The 6,000-nt window shown below is 37.6% G+C and overlaps 1 long non-coding RNA gene across 1 annotated transcript in view; it reads right to left on the reverse strand.

Moving 5' to 3' along the window:
- The window catches only part of LOC141544620 (uncharacterized), a 48,437-nt gene extending 42,677 nt beyond the window's left edge, over positions 1-5,760 (reverse strand). The window contains exon 1 of the long non-coding RNA XR_012482709.1: positions 5,659-5,760. This is a non-coding gene — a long non-coding RNA (uncharacterized LOC141544620). The remainder of the gene's footprint in view (positions 1-5,658) is intronic.
- Between the last annotated feature and the right edge of the window lie 240 nt (positions 5,761-6,000).

Here is a 6,000-nt window from a genome sequence, read left to right on the forward strand (position 1 = left end):
CCCAAATTCTCCCCTTTTCTGAATGTCTTCTGAGGGTACCACCATCTTCTCCCAGTCCTACAAGTTGCAAAATTAGATATCATCCTAGACTCATCAATCTCTCTTTATTCTTCTCTTCCCATATCCAATCTTTTGGTAAAATTGATTTTACCTTCAGCTATTACAGTAGCTGGCTGATCAGTCTCCCTGACACAAGTATTTCCTTACTCCAGTGCATTCTACACTCAACTATCAAAGTACCTTTTGTGTTCCAAATTTTTCTCCTCTCCCTTTCCTCCTTCCTTAAGACAGCAAGCAATCTGATATAGGTTAATTATGTGCAATCCTTTTAAATATATTTTCATATTTGTTATGTTGTGCAAGAAAAATCAGATCAAAAGAGAAAAAAACAAACCAACAAAAGTACTGTAATTTGATCCACATTTAGTCTCCATAGTTCTCTTTCTGGATGCAAATGGCACTTTCTATTACAACTCTATTGAAATTGGCTTGAATCATCTCTTTGTTGAAAAGAGTCAAATTCATCACAGTTAATATTCTCATACTCTTGTTGTCACTATATATAGTATTCTCCTACCTCTACTCAGTTCAATTAGAATCAGTTCATTCAGGTCTTTCCAGGCTTTTTCTGAAATCAGCCTGCTCATCATTTCTTACAGAACAATAATAATATTCCATTACTTTCATATAACTTATAACTGATGAGTATCCACTCAATTTCTAGTTCCTTTCCACTACAAAAAGAGCTGCTACAAATATTTTTGCACATATAGGTACTTTTCCATTTTCCATTATCTCTTTGGGATACAGACTCAGTAGTGAGACTGCTGGATCAAAAGGTAAGCACAGTTTTTATAATCTTTGCAGCATACTTCTAAACTGCTCTCCACAATGGTTTGATCATTTCACAACTCCACCAACAATGCGTTAGTGCCCCAGTTTTCCTACATCCCTTCCAACATTTATTTATCATTATTTTTTTCCTGTCATCTTAGCCAATCTGAGAAGTGTGAGGTAGTACTTCAGACCAACTCTGCATTTTCAAATGCTGGAATTTTCTCCTCCTTCATTTTTGTCTCCTGGCTCCTCTGATTTCCTTCAAGTCCCAACTAAGAAATTCTACTTTTTACAATTTCCCTTAATTATAATGTTTTTCCTTTGTTGATTTGTCAATTTATTCTGTGTAAAGAAATTTGCACCTGATTGTTTATGTATTTTCTCTCTATTAATTTGTGAGGAACTTAAGGAAGTGGATTATTCTTTGCTTTTCTCTAGAAATTAACAATGCATAATAATTTTTTATTGGCTGCCTGAAATGGTGTCCCAGTACTCCCCTCTAGGCTTACAATGTTAAGGTTTGATCCTGGGGGGTGTTCCCAAGTCATCATTTTCCCTTTTTTTGACTCATTGCTCCTGTCTGGAGCTACTCCAGAAAATCCACAAAATAAAATTTGGACAAAGTTTGTGTCTAGAGTTCTTTAAACAAAGGAAAGTGGGGTAGGAAAGATTTCCTCAATCCCATACAAACACCCAAAGTGACCAATACAAATGGAGTATGATCAGGGATTTAAACTATTTGTGTGTGTGTGTGTGTGTGTGTGTGTGTGTGTGTGTGTGTGTGTGTGTGTTTATATATATGTATATATATAAACATACACACACACACACATTTAATTGTAGCCTTCTGGGGAAGGTAAGGAGGAGGAAAGAGGGAAAAAAGAATAAAATAAAAAATGCATGGCAGAGAACAAAAAAAAAAAAAAAAAAAACCCTACAAAGGAAGCAAAGATGGACAGTTTTGAACACAATGTCCAATATTTATTCTACAGGCTTTCTTGAAATGGAAATTTATTGTTTCATATTTTGAATCCTCTCTTATCTTGTGCTGTGCACAATGCAAATTTTTTTCTTTTTCTTTTTTTTAATGAATCAGGGATTCTCCAGATCAAACCCCTAACATTAAACAAATCCATGATTTTCTTTGTATTGGTATTCCATCTATCATTTGATAGAACAACCTTGGGAGATAAGTGCTATTATTACTATACCCTTTTTACAGATGAGGGAACTGAGGCAGAAGTTAAGTGATTTCTCCAGAGTCATATAACAAGTAAGTATCTGAGGATTTGAACTCAGGCCTCCCTAACCCTAGATCCAGCAGTCCATCCACTTTGATACCAAGCTATTTAAGTCCAAACACTTCTTGCTTTTGAGATAGAAACTCGTTTCACTATGAGTCCTCCGAAACCACAACTAGTTTATTGCATTGATCAGAGTTCTTAATCTTTCAAACATGTTTGTTTTTTACAATGTTGCTATACTTATATAAATTGTTCTCTCTTCTGCTCACTTCACTGCCTATCAGTTCAAGTTTTCCCAGGTTTCTCTGAAACTGTTCCTTTCACTATTAACACAATAGTATTCCATTATATTCACATACTAATTTGTTCTGTCATTCCTCAATTAAGGGCACCCTTTTGGCTTCCAGTCCTTTGCCAGCACAAAGAAGAGCTGTGATGAATATTTTTTTGTGCATCTGAGTTCTTTTCCACTTTCTTTAACTATATGGAACAAGACTTCTCTTGTCTCCTTGATGAAATAGAAAATCTTTAGAGTTGTACACTATATATGGTATCAGACTTTTTTAAAATATTGGTTTACTTTACTAAACTTTTCTTTCTTTTTCTTTTTAAATTCATAATTATAAGGAATGACTCTAGGGAGTGATGAGCAGACAGAGATAGACACAGTGAAAAATGTAAGTGATGTAAAAATGAAACATGATCTTATCTTTAAAAACTTAAAAAACCCTCAGCTCTGAATCCTGGTTTCTTTATGGGTTGCTAGAATGGGGAGGTAGCTGTGGGGAACACAGTCTGTGTCAATGTTCCTTCTCCTTTCTTGAGAACTCCACTCATGGATTTTATTGTCATTCCTCACATTAGTACACAGATTGTTAGGTAGTTCTACTCTTTCCTAGTCTTTAGGTGTTGTTACTGTTGTTTTTCAGTCATTTCAGTTGTATTCAACTCTTTGTAATTCCATTTGGGGTTTTCTTGGCAGAAATATGGAGTGGTTTGCCATTTCCTTCTCCAGATTGTTTTACAGATGAGGAAACTGAGGAAAAACAGGGTTAAGTGCCTTGCTCAGGATCACTCAGCTGGTAAATGTCTGAGGCTGGAGTTGAACTCCAACTCTGGCTCTCTATCCACTGTGCCACCCAGATGCCCAAGAATCCTCAGATGATGGGTTCTCAAAAGAAAAATGGCTCTTCAGGAAAAGGTCTATTCTTCTTGTCCCATTTTACAGAAAAAAAGAAAAAAAAAAACTACAGTCCCAAATGATAAGCTGATTTTTCCAAAATCACACGTATGGTTAGTGACAGACCCAGTCACAAAATTCACTGGGCCACCTTAGTGAAGTTAACCTGGGGTTAACTAGCTTGACTGGAACTTCCAAAGGCCAAAGTATTCACAGCTTTATCTGGAGATTGAGGTAAACCCCTCCAGGACTCAATCTTCTCTCCCATGGAGGACTCGCAGGCATACAGCAACCTAAAAGAAGCAAGTGGGGCAGAATTCTGAATGAAATTTCTATATCCTATTGCACGATGTCCCATAGTCCTTTGCTAGAAGAGGAAAATTCTTCTCAAAGTCAGCTGGCCATGATTCCGGAGGAACAGCTTCCTGCCTTAATTAGTGACACTTGGTAGGTCTGCAGCCAAGCATCATTGTATTTTCCTGCTTTGCTCTGAATTTCCTTGCTGTTTAATTGAGGATCAATATAAATCATATCATTACAGTTATCTTGGCATCCTTTCCTGTGCTAGAGAGGTAAAGGATTCACTGAAGTGCTCAAAAAATGAAGCTAAAAACTAAAACTAAAAAACAAAGCAAAACAAAACAAAAACCGATCCCCAGAAAAATAAAGTGGGGCTGAGGGGAAGAGGAACATTAACCCATACTTTATTAACCCATGCTTTATAGTTCTGACCAGCTAAGTTGCAGAATGAAGTTTTGTAAGAATGGACCTTGAATTGATAAAGGGGACAAATGAGGTCATGGTGGGAAGAATTCCTCTCGCATATCCACTTCTCCCCAGGGACAACGACTCCCCACTGGATTCAGTTCCTATCCTAAGCTTTGTTCCCGTAAGTGTTTCTTTTGAAATAGTAGAAGCCCACAGGCTGCCGGTCAGAGTCCATTCATAGATCTGCAGACAGGAGATGGCTGCCTTTTGCATGGAAGAAATTTAAAAAAAAAAACTTCCTTAAAAAAAAAAAAAAAGTACTAGCATCACCTTATCACGTTAACTAGGTAAGGTCTAGAATCCAGCAAAGAAGGAAGGGGTGGAGTGAGGGTGGGGACCGAAAGGACAATGGCTCAGTTGTTGCACCGAGACACCCTCATCTCCACCCCCTTTCTTCTTCGGAGCCAGAGATCCTCCCTCAGATGCCTTCACAAAGCTGTCATTAACAGGAACTCCACAGGCACCTTGGAGGGCAAGACTGGGCACTAGAGCTTTGAAAGATCTGCTTTTCTTTCCTCCTCATGCCAACCAAAATCTGTATGTCTTTTCATTTTTCATCCATCAGCCTTTTTTTTTTTTTTTTTTTTTTTGGCATTATCATTTCATGAACAAAATAATCCCAGGCTGGGTTGAAGAGCCATTTGAGCATAAATGTACATGCTGCAAGGCTGACAGGCTGTGTAATGGAGTGGATAGAAAGTTGGCCTAAGAGGACTAAGAGGTGGAGGGTGGGGGAAAAGGGTGAGGGAAGTGTTTTAAATCCTTTAGCATATATTGATTGGCTATGGGACTTTGGGCAAATAACTCCACCCTCTGGGGCCCTGAGGCTACTCTCTAAAACTATAAATTAATCTGGGCTACTGAATGTGCATGAATAGGAGGAGTTTCCACACTGGGAGTTCTCTGCTTGGATGAAATCACCAAGTCTGGATGACAGGTCTTTCAGTATGTATGTACTTTTTCAAAGTAAGAAATAGAAAAGATTGTCTATCCAGGGTCAATGAAAAGTCATCCTCAGACTCAATACCTTGCCTTTTTCAGCTCCCTTTTCAAAAGTTGGCTTCTCCTATTATATTGTAAACTCTTTGGATATAAGGACTGTGTTGTTCTTCTTTCCTTCTTTTTCTCCTTCTTTCCTTTCTTCTTCCTTCCTTTTTTCCTTTCTTTTTTCTCCCTTTATTCCTTTCTTTTTTTCTCCCTTTATTCCTCCTTCCTTTCTATCTGCCTTTCCTTCTCTTTTCTATCGCTCTGTCTCTCTCTCGCTTGTTTTTTCTCTTTTCCTCTGTCCTTCTTCTCTCCTCCCCTTTCCTCTCCATCCCTTTCCTCCTTCCCTTCTTCTCTCCTTTCCTCCCTCTCCAGAGGGAGAGATCTTCTTATAGAAACACATAATACAGGAAAGTTTTTTACATAATTATTATAAAACCAGATACATATATAAAGAGATTAAACAAGATTTCAGAGATGTAATGTAATCATGAGCCCTTTCTCAATCAATAAAAATTAGAAACATAAAGGAATTATTTAAAAATTCTTAATTACTTCATAGAAGCAAAATTTTTGACATTTAATGAATATTTATCCTGCTGAGACCACCCACCTTTGTTGTACTTAGAGATCCACTAATCCTACCTCATCATGTGACAGATGAGCAGACAGTGTCAGACAATCATATAACTTGTCCAAGATCACACAGCTAGTCAGGAACCAAGTCATGACCCAAGTTTTCTGACTCCTGATCCACAGATTTTTTACAATTGAACTGTCAGCTCTGAATGACACTATCTTTTCAGGAGCCATTTCGAAAGGATTCAGCAATTAAAAACAAAAGGCAATGGCAATTCTTTTGATAAGCATTTGACAAAGAAAAGCTCACCCAACTGCATGGTTTCCAGATGAAGTAAACCTTCCCATCCCCCTATATGCTTAGGTCCCTGTGAATTCTAAAGATAACACTTCGGCCTTCTACCTGTA

This window comes from Sminthopsis crassicaudata, chromosome 1 (genome assembly GCF_048593235.1).
Source record: "Sminthopsis crassicaudata isolate SCR6 chromosome 1, ASM4859323v1, whole genome shotgun sequence".
NCBI classification, from domain to species: Eukaryota; Metazoa; Chordata; class Mammalia; order Dasyuromorphia; family Dasyuridae; genus Sminthopsis; species Sminthopsis crassicaudata.